At 45.6% G+C, this 21,983-nt stretch overlaps 1 protein-coding gene across 6 annotated transcripts in view; it reads right to left on the bottom strand.

Moving 5' to 3' along the window:
• Positions 1–18,671, bottom strand: part of OGDH (oxoglutarate dehydrogenase) — a 97,972-nt gene extending 79,301 nt beyond the window's left edge. For all 6 annotated transcript variants that reach the window (XR_001941144.1, XM_018554708.1, XM_018554709.1 and 3 more), the window contains exon 1: positions 18,571–18,671. The gene's annotated coding sequence lies outside the window, so the exon portion shown is untranslated. The remainder of the gene's footprint in view (positions 1–18,570) is intronic.
• Positions 18,672–21,983: the final 3,312 nt, after the last annotated feature.

Genomic DNA, 21,983 nt, shown 5'->3' with positions numbered 1-21,983 from the left:
TTATGTGTGCGCGTGTCTATACACTAGATAAATAGCATTTTTTCCCCAGTAATTTGCATGGATACCAATCGGGATCCCAAAGTAACAGGCTGAAGAAAAACCTGTTTATTACCACGCTTCAATGAAACAATTGCTTTTCAACAGTTCCTTGTTTATATCATTTTTTTGTATGCATTCAAGTCATCTGACTGACATATCCATCACACGCTCACAGAGATGAGAAAAGGGGACCTGTTACTCACCAGCAGCAATGGCCAACTGAAAGAAGAACTCTGGGGAGAGATGCTTTTAGCCCCCCCCCCCCCCATTGCAAGGGTTAACTCTTCATTTTTTGTCTAGGGTCAAAAGCCCGCCGGGAAACTTTGATTTGGCCCCTAGGTAAAAACAAGCAGTTAACCCTTGGTGTGGGGGTAGCCCCTCTACAAGGGTTAATTACATCTCTGCCCAGAGTTCTCCTTTAAAGTGACATTAAAAGGAGAATTATGAGGAGAGTGATTTTCACTCAGCCTCATAATCTGAGCTGACCTGTGACAATGAAACTGTCACACGTCGGCTCAGTAGATCGGGAAGTGAGCGAACACATACCGGCGCTCGCTCACTTCTCGATCCTGTGTCGGCAGAGAGCCGTGACTGTCACTCACGCAGCTTGGTGGATCCAGACATAATTGTCGGGATCCGTTCCGGCTGCGGCGTCTCAGTATACCGCGAGCTGTAGCTTGCGGTATACTGAGCTTTGGGTGACGGGAGGACGCTAGTTTGTGTCCTCTCGTTACCCTAAGGAGAACTATGGGGAAAAGCCCTAACCCCATAGTTCTCCTTAAAGTCAAAAATGTTTTTCCCTCCCCCCAATGTTAATGTTAGCGCTTACCTTAAATGAGGTTTCTTAATCCGATCTTCTTTCCTGATGTTTTCACCTGTCCCTCCAGCGGTGCGGCGGTGTTAAAGCGGGGTTTTTTTTTTTTTACTTTTTGCTTGCTAGCAGTAGATATAGGCAAAAAAACAGAGGGTTTAGAACCCCTTTAAGTGTTTAAATACCCAGTAAGTACAAAAGAAGTGTAAGCTGAAAGCACGGCTCCTTTTCTGCACTAAAATAACAAGAAATGGTGCCAGCCCTCCTCCTCTCCACAACATAGGGAAGAACTGTTTTGCAGTCCAAGAACTGGAGGGGCTAAATTAGATCACTAGGTGACACCTGCAACTCTGAATTTTTGCCAACATCAAATGATATTGTAACTTAAACAGATAAAGAGTTCACGGTTAGGGTTTCAGGGTATTCATAAGCAAAATAAACTTACAACCTACCAAATTTCAGTTTTCAGTTCTGGAGGAAGCACGTACATGCCAATTTTCTGTACCCACCATCTAGCAGATTCCATAATCATATACAGGGCTGGACAAATCCCAGGAGCCAGGTAGTCAATGCTCCATAAAAAAAAAAATGGAGAGTGGGCGCCAAACCTTTGAGGTTTTCTCTAGTTGTTATCAATGGAGCTGGCACCCAAGGAAAATCGTGCTGGCTCCTGAATTGAACACAATGAGGGGAATTTATCAAAACTGCAACTAATCGGCCAACTAATCGATTATGAAAATAATCATTAGTTGCAGCCCTAAACAAGAGGTCTGCCTGCAAGACCTAGCCTGAGCTGCCCTGGCGCATCAAAAGTATTCCAAGCATGCCAGACCTGAACTCCCTTTGGCTGGTTACAGACTGAAGCTCTTCCTGAAAAGGTTTAAGAGAGTTTCCTGACCAACTGGAAAGAAGGTTTTAGGTGTGTCCCTGAGTCATCCTCATTGGGGTGATCACAACAGTGTCGGGTATTCCCGTCCCTGTGGACCTCAGAGTCTGTATTTTGGGCCATGTTAACGATTTGGCTCCTTCTATGGTGTCCCGACCACTCCTGACTTTTCTGTTATCTTATGCCAGGAAACTCCTTATCCTGAACAGGAGGAAACTGGAGGCACCCACACTGGGAGCTTGGAAGTCGTTTGTTAATGTCTCCTTACCCTTTTACAAAGCTACATATGCCACTAGTAGAGGTAGGCCGAGTAAATTTGACAAAATATGGTCGTTGTGGTTAGAATCAATCTCACACGGTCTCGGACTAAAAATTCTCTACACCGGTCTTTCCCTAATCTTTCTGAGCATAAGTTATAACATGTTTTTGTGCTCTGTGCCTTATGATGCTCCCCCATATTGAGCCCCCTGCCTTTCCTAGAATGGAGACTTATTAATCCTGGACGTGACTGCTCAGAGTTTCGTTTAGTACTTTCATCCTATGTGGATGACTGGTGAGAAAGAGTGTATTAGCTTTTTATGCCGCCCCTGTGTGAGCTTGGGGGTAGGAGAGGGATTGATGATCAGAATGTGCCTTGTGTTGACTACTATGTACTGTATGACGTGTCTAATTTTGTACTGTATTATATTATGTGTGAATATGTGATGTACTGTTGCTATGGCACTATGCTAGTGCTTTACCTTTGTTATGTTGCAAAAACGAATAAAGATTTTTTTTTTTTTAAATGGCCATCCCTAAAGCCTTCAACGGAGGCCACCCAACCATCATCTGTACACAAATACACAAACCCCCTCAACAGTCCCATCCCAGGATGGAGGAGCACTAACTCTTCCATGAGACATCTACTGATCTCAACATCCCACCTTTAAAGCGTATCTAAACCCAAAAACAAAATTGTGCTATATTGCAGTTTGCCAATCCTTCGATCTGGTGGCTGCATTTAGGCTTTTTTCACCCAGAGATCCATCCAGTAACACTTCCTGTCTTAGGGCCCATTCACACCACATCCAGATCATTTCCAGACCAGACCATTTCCAGACCAGATTGTTTCCAGACCCAAAATGCATTCTAATGTCTATTCCTGGCCTCTGTTCCCACCAGCGCAGTCTGTTCCAGACCAGAAAAATGCTGCATGTCTCATTTTGTCTGGTCTGGAATGCACTGGAACTGCGGGCAGGTTCGCACCATTTTCCGGACCAGATATAGACCGGAAAATGGTGTGAACCTGCCCTAAAAGGTGGCTTCACTCCATGGAGGAGCAACAGAGCCACCCCACACCTGCTTGAATATCCGAACCATAACTGCATCTGATAGGATACAGTCACTGATTGACCGACAACTTTCAAACCACGGCCAAATTTGAGCCATCTATGGCAAACTTTACAATAAGCACAGCAACCAACAGTTGGAATCAAAATTATCCAACCCCCATTGCAAATCAGGTACCATCAGGACAATGATCCCAAGCATACCTCAAAGATCCTACAGTGGCCATCACAGTCGCCTGACTTGAACCCCGTAGAAAATCTCTGGTGGGATTTGAAGAAGGTGGTTGCAGCACGCAAACCCAAGAATATTAGTGAACTGGAGGCCATTGCTCATGAGGAATGGGCCAAGATTCCCCAGGAATGGTGCCAGAAGCTGGTGTCTGGCTATGCATCTCGTTTGCCGCTAGTTATAACAGCAAAAGGGTGGCCTACTAAGACTAAAGATGCTTGCTATGAAGGGGTTGAATCATTTTGAGACGGCAGAAGAAGTCATTAAAATTAGCATTTTCAGTTGAAATTGGGGAAACCATTCATTGTGTTGACCTATTTCAATTGCTTTTGTTTGATTTGTTCACCGGAAACAGCTGACAGTCTGTACATTTTGCCAATTAACCCGATTGGCAATGGGGGTTGAATAATTTGGATTACAATTGTAGATTCTAAACTCCGACCTATTGAGTAACACGCAGCCCACTAATGGATTGTAGACTGGAGAGACCCACTGCAAAGTCAGTGCTAAAAACCGAAACACTGCCTGTGTTTTTAGCTGCCAGGTAATCGAGGTTCACCGTCCACATTCCTCTGATGGGATCTTCCGATGGCTTTTTATATCCGACAATAATAAACCAGTTTTCTGGCATGGGTTCAATCACTATTTGCATCAAGAGTTTTGGAGTAAAGTGATGATTGATGGACTTCCTTCACAGCTGGTTTATCCAGATTACAGAAAAGCCAGTTTGGCTGAAGCAATGAAAACACATTACAAAAATGACCTTTCACAGCTGATCGTGCCCAATATGTTTTTATACTTCCCGAAAACAGAAACTGATCAGCAAAGGATAGGTGCTACCTAAACCCATCCAAAAAAAATCTTGGTATGTAAAGTTATAGTTTCCGCCAGTGCCCAGGAGTGAAGATTCACAGACACTAAAGTAAGTTTATAAGAGAGATATGGAGTCATTGCTTACCTCTTCTTTTACCCTTATACCACCGCCACCATAAGTACCGTGGCAAGGCAGTAATAGGATGTAAACAAGCTTACGAGCGTAATAGCAGCCGTGAACTTTTGTTATTTTATTCCGCAGACTTCCACCTTTAAAGGAGAAGTGATCTGGGCAGCAGTAAAGTCACCTGAACATCACTTTAAAAGGTGCCACCCCCTGCCCTGCACTGATTGGATAGTAAAAGAGCAGCCACAGATTGATGGGGTCACCTCTCTGCTTTCTACTATCAGTTTCTTATACATACATTTGCATGCAGTGCACATGACTGACTATCAATCCCTACTCTTCCTTACCCCAGTATTAGGGGTTCTGTATAGAGTATATCTGCCATTTAGCTCAAAGCAGACCTTTGCCAAATAAAGTAACGTTTGCTCCTGGTGTCCCCCCCCCCCTTTTTTTTGTGCCGTAGCCCTGCAATTTCTCCTTCTGTGCCTAGGCCAGCATGATCCAAGGATCCCCTGCCGCCTTCTGGAATGTTCATGTCACAGGAGGCAGTTTTGAGGATATGCATGCATGTGCCCTGCAAGATTCCATGTACGCAAAGGCATGGCGCTGATCCGTGCCAGGTATTTTGGAACTGGCACAGACCCATAGCTTGTCTGCACACATGCAGGGTATTCCTGCACACACACTGCAGTTCTTTACAAGGCCCCAGATACCAGAAACCACTGATACATGAACACACAGATAGATCTCCGCCACTCCCAAGAGCTGCAACACATCAGCTCATGGACATATGAAAAGGGTGGCATGGAAGAGGAGCGCCAGGAGGCGTATTTTGCTTTGGTGAAGTTCCTCTTTTAGCTCCCCTCCCAATCTCTTCCCATTCTCTGCCCAAGTTACCATACAACGACGATGTGTAGGAAGGCTGGGTGACAAACAGAAATATACCACATGAGAGCAGTGCAACTCTGGAGCAATAAGGAGCCACATCAAAAGGCTGTTGGGCCACCTTCCGAAATATTGCCAGCAACACAGAAGGGTGGGAAGCATTCTCTCACCAGCAGTTACCCCAAATCGGATAAGAAAAAACACTGATGTTTCTTCTTGGTGAACTGGCTGATAACACTAAAAAAACAAAAAACTATTTTTTTTTTCTAAATATAAAATCATTTTCTTTTATATACCAAACTTTTATATGTAAAATGTCCCCATTTGTTAGATAAAATAAAAATACATTTCCCCCGAGACTTACAAATGATATGAAAGTTGCATTGCCAAGGCAAAGCCGATTACAACACAGAATAATAGACCTACTTTGCATATTAGGAATGTTATAAGTACTCAAAAAATAATAATAATATCTCTTCTGACCCAAACATAATATTTGATTGATGATGTCTTCAATTGTCTGAGCAGCTTTTCTAAGGGGAAGTGTTGGAAACTAGAAGCTGCAAAAAAAATAAACTCAGTGACACGTCTGCTTAGGCCAGGCTGCTACAGGGAACCTGACAATGACCTTCAAGGAAAGGCACCGAGGCCTGAAAGACAAGAACAAGGCCAGAGCTTGCAAAGCTCTACAGCAGGCCATGACAAATGTCAGGCAGAACTAGGGGCCAGCACTATGTAGCCTACCTGACAAGCCCAGGACGTACACCCCCTCCCCCCCCCAATCAGGAGCCTTGGACTGCACTAAAGGCAACAGGTGTGTCCGTGTGTGTGTGTGTCCGTGTGTCCATGTCAACCTACTTCTTGAAATGATAGGTGATTGTCTCTGGCGTCAATATTTCGAGGAACTGTCCTCCTATGCAGATCTGGATTGTGAGAATGAAGTCAGAGCAAGTAATCTGTAGAATTCTTACGCAATAATGTACACAGTACTTTGGATTGCCATGACAGCCAGGAAACTGGTATTTTTAGAAGATAGCGTCAAATAAAGATTTCCTCTTCCCTCTCCTCCATTCACATGGGCCCGGGCAATGCGGAATTCTCTGCTGATATTTTTATTCAAGTAATAATCGCTGGAAGACTGGCTTGCTGCTAACCTTTGATCTTTGGAATCAAGTTCAGCTCTGGTGACCTGCATTGGGACAAGAGGAGAAGTGACTGCGGGGGCATTGGTGGAGGGGTTTCGTAAGGGGTGACACTGCAACATTCTTTGTGAATTGGCGTTGCAGATGCATTAGCATCTAACACATGCAGTGTGAATGGAAGTAGCATGGCACCAACTGGGGCTCCTCCACTAATTTGAAGAGGCTGGAGAGACAAAGGCCAACCAGCAGGGCCACCATTAGGAGGGTACAGGCAGGACTCCCCTTACCCATAGTCAACATGGCCAGCCTGTCCAATGCAGAAGCCGGCTCCATTGACAATAACTGGAGAAAACCTCAAACGAAAGGTGCCAGATGTAAATTTTAAGGAGCATTGGCTAATGGGATTTGTCCAGCCCTGACTTAAAGGAATTCTTGAGTTCTTCTCAGCACAGACAAAATCAAAAGGGAAGGATCAGGGTACGGGTTAATAGATTTTATCTAAAACTCGTGCTGGCTTTTAAAATTAAAAAAAGTTTAATTCAGAGTTCCCTATAGATGTCAAGAGTGAATATTGTTGCTAATGGACACAGTGGCCTCAAAGGCTGTTATGGAGAAAGTGTCTTTCCACAGATAATGAAAGGGGAATTAACACTAAAACAAAGCTCTAGACTGTCTGTCTGTGAAGGTTCCCATTCCTCCAGGTCATGGTATATCTGTAGAAGGTTCCCATTCCTCCAAGCATGGTATATGTGTAGAAGGGTCTCATTCCTCCAGGTCATGGTATATATCTGTAGAAGGTTCCCATTCCTCCAAGCATGGTATATGTGTAGAAGGGTCTCATTCCTCCAGGTCATGGTATATATCTGTAGAAGGTTCCCATTCCTCCAAGCATGGTATATGTGTAGAAGGGTCTCATTCCTCCAGGTCATGGTATATATCTGTAGAAGGTTCCCATTCCTCCAAGCATGGTATATGTGTAGAAGGGTCTCATTCCTCCAGGTCATGGTATATATCTGTAGAAGGTTCCCATTCCTCCAAGCATGGTATATGTGTAGAAGGGTCTCATTCCTCCAGGTCATGGTATATATCTGTAGAAGGTTCCCATTCCTCCAAGCATGGTATATGTGTAGAAGGGTCTCATTCCTCCAGGTCATGGTATATATCTGTAGAAGGTTCCCATTCCTCCAAGCATGGTATATGTGTAGAAGGGTCTCATTCCTCCAGGTCATGGTATATATCTGTAGAAGGTTCCCATTCCTCCAAGCATGGTATATGTGTAGAAGGGTCTCATTCCTCCAGGTCATGGTATATATCTGTAGAAGGTTCCCATTCCTCCAAGCATGGTATATGTGTAGAAGGGTCTCATTCCTCCAGGTCATGGTATATATCTGTAGAAGGTTCCCATTCCTCCAAGCATGGTATATGTGTAGAAGGGTCTCATTCCTCCAGGTCATGGTATATATCTGTAGAAGGTTCCCATTCCTCCAAGCATGGTATATGTGTAGAAGGGTCTCATTCCTCCAGGTCATGGTATATATCTGTAGAAGGTTCCCATTCCTCCAAGCATGGTATATGTGTAGAAGGGTCTCATTCCTCCAGGTCATGGTATATATCTGTAGAAGGTTCCCATTCCTCCAAGCATGGTATATGTGTAGAAGGGTCTCATTCCTCCAGGTCATGGTATATATCTGTAGAAGGTTCCCATTCCTCCAAGCATGGTATATGTGTAGAAGGGTCTCATTCCTCCAGGTCATGGTATATATCTGTAGAAGGTTCCCATTCCTCCAAGCATGGTATATGTGTAGAAGGGTCTCATTCCTCCAGGTCATGGTATATATCTGTAGAAGGTTCCCATTCCTCCAAGCATGGTATATGTGTAGAAGGGTCTCATTCCTCCAGGTCATGGTATATATCTGTAGAAGGTTCCCATTCCTCCAAGCATGGTATATGTGTAGAAGGTTGTCATTCATCCAGGTCATGGTATACCTGTAGAAGGTTGTCATTCCTCCAGGCCATGGTATACCTGTAAGGGGTTCTCATTCATCCAGTCCATGGTATACCTGTAGAAGGTTGTCATTCATCCAGGTCATTGTATATCTGCAGAAGGTTCTCATTCATCCGGGCCATGGTATATCTGTAGAAGGTTGTGATTCATCCGGGTCATGGTACATCTGTAGAAGGTTGTGATTCATCCGGGTCATGGTATATCTGTAGAAGGTTGCGATTCATCCAGGTCATGGTATATCTGTAGAAGGTTGTGATTCCTCCGGGTCATGGTATATCTGTAAAAAATAAATGAAAGCAACTGGACTTTCTGTATTTTTCTTGAAGATGTTTCGCTGGTCAATTTCTCAATTCTGAACTTAAGAAAAACATACAGCAAATCCAGTTGCTTTGATTTATTCTTTTACAGATACAGACTGCATGCACTTACTTCAATGTGTTAAAGGACAAGGGCACTAGTCCACCCTCCTTAGCTCTCCTAACTACAACACCCCACCCAGTAACTTAATCAGCAACCTCAGCATGGCATCCCTGGGTGCCTAAATCCTCTTGAGCTCCGGCAAGCATACACAACAGGCCCCAGCAGACTACGAACGACCACAGTCTCGGACTATGACCCAATCAAGTCTGAGAGCATGAAGTCTGGGCTTGGCCAGCACCTAAATGACCTCGTCAGCCCAGGGTTACTTTGTATTGCAAAGAAAACCTGTAAAAAAAAAAAAAAAAGAGGAAGTGGGTATTCCACACACCCAGAAGTGTGAAATATTTTCACCAGCAGGGAGCAGCAAGGCGGCAATGTTTGATGTAACGGGGCACTAAAAACAGTACATTACCTTTTATTTTCCAGACATGCTTTTACATACAAAGTGACTCTGTGCTAATGGGATCATTTGAAGATGATTTTAGCCTCAGTTTTGATGTGTTTCCTGTTGCAGGCAGGCGGAGCCTATATCTCGATGGCTGTCCTGGAAGATGACTGGGGAAAACAAAAATTCAGCCCAGAGAAGCAAGCTGCTGGGTAGGAGTTTCTTTATGTTGCGTTTGGAGGGTGCACTATGGTATTTTTTTTTTACTGCACTTGTCCTTTAAATAAAGATAAGCTGTAGCATCCTTTTTCATGCTGTGAAAGCAAGATAGACTTCTCACCAGATCATTTGTTTCCATTCTCTTAATAAGAACCTTCCTTGATGTACACAGCCAGCTATTTAATGACTGGATTCTTTCCTACATAAAGAACACACCAAATTCAATCAATCCAACTGAACTATGTCTTGCACGCAGCTCAGAATTGGTTACGTCCGTAAACATTCACTAAATGTATTAAAAAACGTCAAAGGAGCCATCTGCACCTCTTGCTCGACTCAGACAAACGGAGACTTTACTATTTTGCCAGTCAAAAGTGAAAGATTTCTATTTTGAGGATGAGTAGTATTGGGTCTGTTTAGGAGGGTCAGTCTGGAGGCACGCAATGAAGAATATTTATGTTTCAGCATCCAAAAATGTATTGGACTGTCTTCATAAAATGACCACAAAAGTCACAAGTAACATTTATAGGAAGTTTAAGGCCTCGTTCACACCTGAGCATTTTGTAGCGCGTTCTACGCTCGACGAACGCTCTACAAAACGCTCAAACATCTAAATCCCATTGTATTCAATGGGTCTGGTTCACACCTTGGCGTATTTCAGCCCGTCCCTAACGCACTACAAAACGGCCCACGCCTGAAAAGGTACATGTACTACTTTGGGCCGTTTTTGTTGCGCGTTTCCATTGGGATACAGCCAAGTAGCACCCGGAAACGCGCGTTTGTCGAGGGATTTTTTTTACCGCGAATCGCAGTTAAAAAAGTGCGCGACAGCCGCACATATGCAATACGCCTAGGTGTGAACCAGGACTTGAGAACTATGAGGTGAGTGAAAATCAGTCATCCTCATAGTTCGAGCCGACGTGTGACAATGGAACTGTCACACGTCGGCTCAATAGATCGGGAAGTGAGCGAACGCATACCTTCCGCTCGCTCGCTTCTCGATCATCTCCCTGCAGAGAGCCGTGACTGTCAGTCATCGCTCCCCGCAGGGATTTCCCCTCCCCGCTCCTCCAGCACTGAGTGGAGGAACGGACGGGGAAGGGGTGGGCAGAGCTGGCTCTTCCTCTAGATAGACAGAGCCAGCTGTCAATCACACAGCTGGGTGGATCCGTCCCAGCTGCGGCGGTCTCAGTATACCGCACGCTGTAGCTCACTATATACTGAGCTTTGGGACGCTAGTATCCCCATGACCCTTGAGAAGTATAGGGAAAAGCACTGACCTCATAGTTCTCTTTTAAATATATCAATGGATAAGACGTCTCACTTTACAGGTGGTTTTCTAGATGTCAGAACCCCCTTGCAGTTTGCAGTATACGCCAGGTAATACGTAAAGGTTACCAACACCCATCTGTATCAGACATAATTCAGAAATACAGATACCGATGCATTTGTATTGGATTTGTGACTGAACAAAGCTCAAGATTGAGCATGATGGAAGCGCTAGTGACATCTCTTATACATTGCCTGCATTGTAAGGGATGGCAGGCCACCGCTCCAAGTTCACACCCGTGATGGACTACAATCTCACATTCCGTTTACTAATTTGTATTGAGATTGTAGTGCATCACTGGAGCGAGCTTGGAGCGGTAACTACATTACAACACACACACACATTGTCTCTGAATTGGTGCGGACACTGTCCCTCCCTCTGGAGGGGGGCTACTTTTGTTCCCCATGGTTCCTGTGATGGACTACAATCTCAATACAAATGACTAAACTAAACATGAGACTGTAATCCATCACAGGAGTGAGCTTGGATCGGTGACTACTTTACAACACACAAGGACCATGGGGAACAAAAGTAATCACCCTCCAGAAGGAAGGACAGTGTCAGCACCAATTCAGAGATTATTTGGGGATCTACAGCCGAGTGATACACAAATAAGATACATTTCTGTTAATAGTTAAGGTGCTTGAATGCATTTTAAGGTTTCCGTTTTCTGACCCAGAAAAGAAGTCAACAGAAACATTTGTCCTACTGCTCCATCAAGCTGCCAATAGGAGTTTTTTCTCGTTTGACAATTATCGGATCGCCTACTTAAATAAAAAAGGAAAAAATTGACTTTTGTCGAAGAGAAGGGTGCCGATGGGGCCACACTGGTTGATTTTCAAGCAATTCAGCAAGACTTAAGACAAAATTCAAGCAGTGTATGGGCAGCTTTGGACTGACCCAACTGCATACTGAACTTTGCAATAAACCGTCCACAGCTGCCCCAACAAATTAGTACAAATACAATATGATGGCACCTCTAAACAAAGTCCTTGCATCTCTTGTAGACCAATCAACAGTCAAGAGATAATCTGATGCTTTTCCACAGCAGGTTCCCATAGACATAAGCCAAGATATATGATCGGCTCAACCTGCCGCCTTCCACCCAAAACTGGTTACCGGTGATATCCACATGGCACGTTCGTGTCCTAAATAGTACAGGTAACAGACAAAATAAATCTCTCCTGGAATTCCCAGATATAACTTGTCAGCCCCAGTTTTTTCCAGACTTCAGTGATCTCATCCTGCCCTCTCGTCCTACAACATTATAACAAAGAACAACTTATTCAAAGCTACGTCCACAAGCTACAGTCCAGACAATGAAATACCGTCCAATAAAAAGTATCCAGTACACCTAATGTTTACCGCAAAGTACAGGGTGAAACTTAATTGCAGATTCCTCCAGACTGATGCATTGTACCAGCTACTTTGCATACCTTATAATAAATAAATAAGGTCGTATCTCCCTGGCACAATGCGAGACCTTGGCTGTCACAAATACATTTCTTAGTCACTACATAACACTGCTGTGTCCTTAAAACAAACCTGGTCATTAGACTAAACCTGCTCAGGAACATCAGTTATGTAGAAGTGGGGATACTTGTTTTTCTTCAGCATCCTCCCCAGCTATTCCAGGGTGCACCAACCCAAACATGACCAGATACAACCTCAGCTCCAAGTTGCAGCCCTGGCCCTCCTTCCCCTGTATATTCCTCTCTACAGGATAGTAAGTGAAGAAATGGCTAAAGCCTTGATTTGCATATGCTTGGTTTGTCGGCTTAGGACCCATTCACACCAACTGCGGTGCGTTCCAGAGCAGCTGCTGGAACGCACAGCAATCGCTCACTAACATTCCCCCTTCGTTCTGGAGCGGAAGTGGGCGTGACGGTGAAGTCAATGGCACCGCAGCCACACCTACAGTGCCATTGGACACCAGGCAAAACATTGCCTGCATTCCGGTCCACTGCAAACGCAAATAGAGCTTGCAGCATTTTTTTTTGCGTTCGCAGTGGACCGGAACGCAGGCAATGTCTTGCCAGGCGTCCGATCGCACTGCAGGTGGGAAAGCGAGGCTGCTGTGCCATTGACTTCAAAGTACCACCATGCCCCCTCCCGCCCCAGACCATAGGGGGAACCAACAGTGAGCAATTGCTGTGCGTTCCAGCAGCTGGCCCTCTCCAACGTACCGCAATTGCTGTGAATGGGCCAAAAAAGCACATGTAAATCCACGAAGGAAAATACATTGTATTGCAGCTCGAGCTTTATTTCTACCTTACGATTCTACCAGTAACCCTTCCCGTCACAAGGTGACAAAAACGCTCTCACCAGGCTATCTACGGAGGAGCAGAATTGTCACCCTAGACCAGAAAGTTTATTAGAGGTACAGAACACCTCCCCCTCTCATCACCATAACATAGATGGTAAGTATTCTATAGTCTACAGCAGTGGTTTTTAACTTACAAGATAAAGGGAGCTTCAAATGTCTCTAAAGGGCCACATATATAACTTTGTATGTAATGCACAGGAAACTATAAACAAGAGAGAGCCGCATGTGGCTCCCAGGCTGCAGGATGGGCACCAGGGATCTGCAGACAACTGAGCAATGCCGAGAACAGTTTATTGTTAGGGTTTACATAGTTCCTAAAGCTGGACCCTGGGAGGTACACAAAAATCTACCCTTGCACTGCAAGGGTTAAATGCTTGTTAAAAGCAATTCCACTTTCCAGGCAAATTTGGGAAAAATCGAATTACCCCCACCAATCTGCCCCCTCTTCACCCATACGATTGTACACAGTAGCACAGCCCTGCACTCGGTATTTTAAATTCCGCTCACATATGGCAAGCACTCATTCTTGCAAAGAAGCACTTCTCACTGGTCGGTGCAGTCAGGTGACCGCAATGACCAATGAGTGCTCACCATTTGTGACCGCAAGGCTGCACTGCTGTTTATGGTATACGCGTCTTGCACCGGCAGCCACGGAGGGGAAGGAGTGTTCATTGACAGGTAAGGGAGGGGGATGAGGGCAATTCCATTTTCCCAAATTACCCTGGGAAAGTGGAATCACCCTTTAAGTGTAGGGGAAGAGGAAAAAGCAGTACTGCTCACCTTCCTCCTCAGATTATCTCTACCTCTACAACCAGTCCCTCAAAGTCTTGGCACTCCAGATGGAGGAGTTCTGCCATCACATACAATGCAGGGGGGGGCACTTCAAGGGTGGACTATATGTAATTCCCATAGTTCAGCTTTAATACAAATACTGGTGTCTTGTGGTTACTGCCTTAAGGCCCCATTCACACTGAGTGTTTCATTGCGCGGAAATCCACACGATATCGCGCATATTTGCTCTCCAATGCATGTCAATGGAGCTGTGCGCGTCGCTTGTGTGGGACCCTTTTTGGCACGGATGTCGTGCAATTGTAACTCAGCCCAATGCAAACATTTGCGCAAAATCGTGCAACAAACACGCAATTTGCAATACGCTCAGTGTGAATGGGGCCTTAGACAGGACTGGGCCAATCCCAGGAACCAGGTAGCCAATGCTCTTTAAAAATAAAAGCAATGCCCAAGTTAAGTTTGTCTCTAGTTGTTGTCAAAGGCACTGGCTCCTGAACTGGACAGACTGGCGCCTGAATTCAGTATTCATCTTTTAACCCGATTTAAAGTTACTACATTTATCTTATGAGCTCCAATAATCCACTAAAAGCTGCACTAACCTATCAGACTACTATGAACTACTCAGATCTGCAAGCAAATGAGTTTGGATTGGTCATCAGGGGGTTACTACACTTCACCGTCTTAAATATGTCCGCCACTCTTGCCTAGAAAACTCCGGATCACAATAGACACTCTCCCCTCTAAGAATAGCTCCACCTGTTGCTTTCCTACAGTTTGTCATTGCTTCAGCAAGGACACAGAACAGGCCCAACTCGCTGCTTTCAGGTTGACACGGACTATGCCGACCTTCTGCTCACCCTGAAAGGAAGGACAATCTTCCAGTGTACTACACAGCCGTTTATTTCATTTTGGATCTGAATGCAAATATTTAAATGATAGTCTTTTAAGATTATATTCTTTATGGCATTCTGAGCTTTACAATAAGAATTTTGTTGCATTTGCCGAAGAAGCGCAGCAACACTCGACATGAGGAACGCCATTATATTCAATATGCTCCTTCATATCTGAACACGGAGTCTCTTGTAGCTTGAAAACGTATATGACCATCTTTTCAGGCAGAACAGACTGTTTCGGGGCCCAAAGACTTCAATGTGAATTGCCAGAAAACTCTCACACTCAGGTGTGAAAGGGGGCTTAGACATACTGGTCAAAAGGCCTAAAAAAAAAAAAAAGTTTTCAATCGCATTTCAGGTAAACTGGCTGGAGATCATTTAAAAGAACAGAACTACAATGTATACGAGAGTCACGCCTATAGCACCAACAAGCCTAAGGATTTAAAACCGTGCTCCAGCCTTAAAGGTGACACTAAGAGACAGACGGAGTCTCAGGAGATGAACAGAATGGCAGTGTCCTTCTGCCCTGAAGAGAGCCGCTGGAGCAAAGAGGAAGTAGAGGCCGGCGCTCGAGCATGGAGAGGGCGAGGAAAGATCGGCATAATTAGAGGGACCTAAAAAGAAAACAAAATTCCTGGAGTTCCACTTTAAGATTCATAAATGGAGTGGAGAAGGATTAGAACCTGATTTTATTGCTTTGCTTCCTATTTGTTCTAGTGACCAGGAGAGAAAGTATCACAGTTGTTACCAGAACAGTTGGGGAGGGGGAAATCTTCCAATGGGGACACCTGCGTAGGTGACAATGGTCTATAAGGAGTAGGAAAGAGTGCGAACAACCCTGCTCACGTGCGGCTTCCTCCACATAAACCTGAAGGACACTTTGTGACAAGCAATTAAAAGCAAAACTGCTTAACTAAGCTCCCCACTCCGCCAGTTCTGAGCTCAATGTAATTATTGGCTCGATGCTCACAGCTTCTCATAGGTGAGATTGTAGCAGCTCTCTCTCCACCAGCCAAACTGCATGTTGGGTCTGGAGAACCAGGCACACAGGACCAGCCAATTGTCACCATACAGAGGACCTCTAGTGCAGCCACTGACATCATAAAAGGGTCGCACATGATAGTATTGAATGTATTGCCACAGAAAGCTGTCAGAGACCGTAAACATGCTACAAGACATGGTCAGACAATGTAGTCATGCTGCAAGAGATGGTCAGTGAGTAGGTGGTCATGTTACAAAAGATGGTTCATCACTGGAGCCTTTTTTTAAACTTTATTTTATTGTTTATCCGATTAACCGATTAATCGAACCTAATAATCGGCTAACTAATCGATTTTGAAAATAATCGTTAGCTGCAGCTCTATAAGATACTATGATCATTGTACAAGAGATGGTCAGAGTTTGTGGTCATACTACACGAGAGACTACGGGGGTTGTGGATTCTTTTTAAAAACCATTTGTCCTTCATAACAATTTACTTGTTTCGATACAAAAAATAATTTTAACCAAAATCGCATTTAACCATGCAAAGAAGCGCTTCTCTTTGGTCCGCGCAGTCAGGTGACTGCGTGGACCAATGATCGGTCGCAATTTGCGAGCTAAATAAAAAATCCATATCGCAGGCATGCGCTGGACAGCAGTATGGAGTATAAATAGTACACCCGTACCAGTGGAGGGGGCCAGATTTGAGCAGGGAATTCCATTTTTCCCTAATTACTTGGGAAAGTGAACCCTCATTACCCACCCTTACATTGTGTGGGTAAGGGAGCACTGCTGCCTGGCTACCACAATATTGCACAAGGTGGTATGGGGGCAGCACTCAGTGTGTACGGGTATACACACACACAAACACGTTTATTCTCATGCAGATGGTGGCGGTGGTTCTCATTTTTTTCACTAAGCTTTTTTGCTATCACACAGGGACCAACAAGCCCCTATGTCAGGGGTGGCCAAACTCCGGCACTCCAGCTGTGGTGGAACTACAAATCCCATGAGTCACTGCAAGATTCTCACAGCCACGACTGCCAGAGAGATGCATCATGTGATTTGTAGTTTCACCACAGCTGGCGGGCCGGAGTTTGGCTACCCCTGCCCTATGCGATAGTGTTTTGAGGCAACAGGTTCCCTTTATAGAGCCTGCCCTCCAGTTCAGGACAGAGTACAGCACTCCCGTCTCACTGATCGCGTAGTGCAATCGTAGACCGGACGTTCTCCGCTCTGCTCCCCATCCCGAAGTCATTTGCTGTAGCCCTGGGTCCCCCAGAAGAGCGGGGGACCTAAAAACCATGGCAGTGAGTTTGGACATGCAGACTGCTACAAGTGATCTGGGCGGCTGCATAGCAGCACACATCACTTCTACAAAACGAGTGGTGGCTCCCCTGCTCTACATGTAACCCTGCTGGCCCACAAGTGGGCTATAGGTAGAAAAAAGAAACCACCTGCCCGGTGCCCGGAACTTCATGTCCTGGGCGTCAGGCGATAGGAATCGGACAACCCCGTGCTATATGATCATTCTACAAGAGATGGTCACAGAGTAGGTGGTGATGCTAAAAGAAATGGTAAGACTACATGCTACAAGAGCCGGTCAGTCTATACAGACGTGCTACAAAAGCCGGACAGACTGCAAGCTCGGAGTATTCCAGCGCCATTCTCCTGCCTGACCACGATTTATTGTGAAGATGTACAGACATGCTCCGGCTTCAAAGAGAACTGACGCATTTCACACAAAGTGCTTAATCTGAGGAGCTTCACTAGAAGACATTCGTGGACAGGAGACTCATTTCAGAAGACAAAAAAAAAGTGACATGAGACTGCTAGAGGTCAAAATGGTTCGCAATAAACGAACACATTGTTATCCTGAAAAGACTGTGTGCTGGTGACATTTCTTCAAACGATTCATGCTAGATATCAAAGCTGTCACATTTTGTACTCGCTACCATCCCTATAAAAAGGTCTTGTGCCTCAAGGAGCACTCTCAGGAATCTGGAAGTGGTGGATGGGACCCGAGCTGCATTCCTGGTGCACCTTTCACCATCCACTTCTCCAACCTTCGCAGCTTCTCCCCCTCTGCCTTCCTTCTCTTTTCCCCACTCAGGAACCTATTAAGTAAGCACCTATGTAAGGAAACTGTAGACAGTCTTCAGTGGCCCCCGAGTCGCAGGTTGGGCATCAGGGCTCTGACATCACTCGGTCTTTTCCCATCTGATGTTAGGATAACTTTTCCCTAAAGGGCACATGCAGTTGAAAACTTTTAGTTCCAGAAGGGAGGGATTAAAAGTCTGTTAGGGTATTATTTGCAGTCGGTCCCACTAGGTATATTCCCCTTCACTTCCTGTCCTGATGATCCACAGGAAATGATAGGAAACCTCCCCAGAGTGAGGAGTATGTCCCTCTTATAGAGAGCTGTGGCAAAAACAGATGTCCCCATTGGGAGTTTGTCTCCATCCCCGATGTTGTTCTGGTGACAGTTCAGAAATGTTGGCTTTCTGTCTCGGTGACAACGGTCACCAGGACAAATAGGATCTTACCAGAGGGGACACAGACAGCCTAACCTTTCATTAATCTAGCCAAAGCTTAAAGAAAATAAAGTTTTGCCTTTACACACTCTAAGTTCGGTGACTACACGATGCACATGATGGTAAGCTGTCCCCATCCCTCCATACAAGCCCACCTAACTTGACCTCCCTGCAGTTCAGGACACACAACCCACAGTGCTGCAGTGCAAGCCACGCCCACGGGGGCTCACAATCAGCCAACAGCTGACGCCCTAGTTTCCCCGCGGCTGTTAGGACCCCTGTGATTGGCTTCACGCCTGGATAACACCGGTGGGGGAATTACACCGAGCCGCCACCCGGAGCCCCGTCCCTGACGTCACATTCTACGTCGCCCTTTTATCGCGCCGGCCAACTCCTCTCGCGCCCCTCCGGTAGCAGGCCCGTCTCACCTTGGCGTGCAGAACGCAGCCCCAGCCGTCCGCTCCGTCCGGCTCCCGCCTGACGACTGGCTGGGAGAGTTGGAGGGTGCGGCCACGGCTGCGAACTCCACGCCTCACGCATCTTTTTCCCCGCCTCCTGCAGCACTGCGTAGGTGCCACACCCCTTCCTCTTTATGGGCACTAATTCAAAGCCGGGAAAACTTTATTAGCAGCATTATTCTACTGAACACACAGTTGAGAAGGGCATAAAGAGGGTTCCTCTTGTAGGAAGAAAAGACTCCTAAAGGGGAACTTAACCCAAAACCTAAAAAGCAAACACAAAGGCACAGCTCATTTTATTAAAACTCAGTTGTAAAACAGTGTCCTTTCCATGCATATTTACCTTATCTTGCATTCCAGTGAATTTTCCCAGTCCCTCCACTCTTCTGTGCCACCATTTTGTTTCACCCAGCCATGCCAATCCAGTGCATGCATGGTTACCATTAGTAGGGCAATTAGAAAACATTTCCCCCCCTAGAGCCCTGGGTGCACACGTGGCAGCATTGGCGCCATACCCACCTTCTTATAAACCACCAATCCCGCGCATGCGCTCTAGCGTGCAACATTTGGTTTACATGTTGTCATAGTAATGAAACCTAAGTGTGTAAAGCACATGATTCTCGCTAAATCACTGAGTACACATGTGAACAAAATAATCCCCCGTTGTTGCACCGCCAATCCTGGGCATGCCGCACCAAAGCGCTGTAGTGTGAGTCATTTGGATTACACGTTGCCATAGTAATAGCAACATAAGTGATTCTCACTAGATCGCTGAGTGTGCACAACTGGCGGTCTTTACCTTATCATTGCTATGGCAACCTGTAAATTAAAAAATCCCCCACTAGAGCGCTGGTTGCGCTGCCAATGCCACGCATGTACACCCAACACTCTAATGGATGTCATTTGGTTTACATGTTTCCATAGTAACGGCAACGTAAGCATGTCACAAAATGATTCCGACTAGAGCACTGGATGCACATGTGGGGATTTGGCGCCGCTTGCATTGTTATTGCTCTGGCAACATGTAAATGAAACGATTCCTTGCTAGAGCGCTGATTGTGCCACCAATACCGTGCTTACGCACCCAGCGCTGTAGCACCAATACTTTTTGTTTCCATGTTTCCATAGTAACGGCAATGTTAGAGTGTAAACCACAGGGTATCATCTTACTCACTATTTAAAACTGATCTCCGGCCTCCCGTTCAGTCTTACTTATCTGCATAGTTACCGGCTCCTCTCCTGGACTGAAATTGCTAACTCTGATCTCACTGCACACTGCGAGCGTTTCACAATGTGCATTAGAAGCTGCAGCAAGACAGATAGAGCCGGTGTTCTATCAAAGATTTTGACAGCGGTGGAATGTGTGACCAGTCACGTGGTCACACATTTTAACCTAATCACGCCCACTTTGTCGGCGGTAGATTATGTGACCAGCAAAAGGTGAAGAATTCCAACGCTTTGTCAGCTGTCTCAGTGCAGATCGGCATCGCAGATGGTATGTGCAGGAGAACCGATCTGCCCTGGAACAGCTGATCGGGCCTGAAATGTCCCTTCTATCTGACTTTGTGGAATTTGAGATCGCAGTCACAGAGTCGGATAGAAGTGACATTTCAGGACCGATCAGCTGTTCCAGGGCAGATCGGTTCTCCTGCACATACCATCTGCAATGCCGATCTGCACTGAGACAGCTGACAAAGCGTTGGAATTCTTCACCTTTTACCAGCCACATATTCCACCGCCGAAAAACTGGGCGGGATTACGTTAAAATGTGTGACCACGTGACCGGGCACACATTCTAACGCAGTCACAAACTTTGATAGAACACCGGCCTCTTATCCTGACTGGAGGATGTCCAGTATCTCCTGGTCCTTTCCTTCCCAGACTGATTGTTCCTGGCCCGCCCCCTTTCATTCATTGGATTTCAATCATGAAGGCTCAGCATCACATGTGGGCGTTACCTAGGGCGGTCTGCATGCAAATACAGTCTGCCTAGGAATGCCCACTCCTCCAGACTGACATCAAGCCATCAAGGCATTTTGATATTTGCATAACTCCTCCCAAGAGCCGGCCCACTGCTTACATCAGGGCTGAGGCAGGGTGCTGTGATGTTTTCAGGAAGCTATGTACAGCACCCCGCCGGCACCTCCCACCAGCCATGATCTACATGCATTGCACAGAGAAGCACAGAGACCCAGCGATGTCACTGGGTTTATATTAATAAATATTATGAAAATGGAAAGGTTTAATTGAACCGCTTTTCTATTATGTTACTGAACCTGCTTCTGGTTGTTCACTTTTGTACATGCGGTCAAATGAAGGATGATCGCAACTAGAGATGAATAGAAAAGCCTTGTGACAAGAACAAATGTGTCCCTGGAATGCATTTCCTTACATTGTCCTACGTGTCTATGATGACAAAAGCCCAACGGTCGCAAAAGGGTTAAAGGATAACACCAGGTACATCGAGCAAATAGAGACTTTGCTTCCCTGTGCGCCCAGCGTTCCATGTCTGTGCCTGCTGGTCTCATCTCTGGGATATAACTGGCCCTCTGAACACACACCCATCCGTGGGAGAAAAAAATACTACCCACGTCATGATGACTGCAGAATTCTTATCACAGATCTGCCTCTGGTGATAACCGCACCATGCAGGGGAAACCTAGACCTCCCGCTATCAACATATACTCCGTCAGAATTCCGTTGGCAGAAATGACTGTTTTGGAGCTGAGCGCTAACATTTATGTGTAATCCCAGCCTGGACAATTACATTTACATAATTATAGTTTACTATTGTATATGGTATGTAAATATAGTCCATGTCGGTGTTTCTCAACCTTTCTTCAGTCATGGCACCTTAATAGTATGCAAAATCTCCAGGCACCCCATTCTAAAAATGTAAAAAAAAAACGATGTGTGGTTCCTCTAATAACTGTTCCAGGTTTTATGCAGGATAGGGGTCTGATATAGATTATAAAGAGAATAAACACACACAAAAAATGGGGAGTGCCTGCCCACCGTTCATACCAGAGTCCCCCTTAACATCAGGAGCACCCCCATCCCATCTCTTTCTCTCATACTGGGAGCCCCTTTCATAAAAAAAGCCCCCTTTACATCTAAGTCCTTAGTACCCCCCTTTACATCAGAGGCCTCAGTCCCCCCTTTACATCAGAGGCCTCAGTCCCCCCTTTACATCAGAGTCCTCAGTCCCCCCTTTACATCGGTGTCCTCAGTCTCACTTTCACATCAGATTCCTCACTCCCCCTTCACATCAGAATCCCCAGTTCTCCTTCACATCAGAGTCCTCTACCCCGCTACACATTAGAATCCTCAATCCCCCCTTCACATCAGAGTTCTCAGTTCCCCTTCAGATCAGAGTCCTAGTC

The sequence above is a fragment of the Nanorana parkeri genome, unplaced genomic scaffold (assembly GCF_000935625.1).
Source record: "Nanorana parkeri isolate BGI_ZX_2015 unplaced genomic scaffold, ASM93562v1 scaffold169, whole genome shotgun sequence".
Taxonomy (NCBI): Eukaryota; Metazoa; Chordata; class Amphibia; order Anura; family Dicroglossidae; genus Nanorana; species Nanorana parkeri.
Note: the sequence above shows the minus strand (reverse complement) of the source record. Positions and strands in the feature narration are given on the sequence as shown.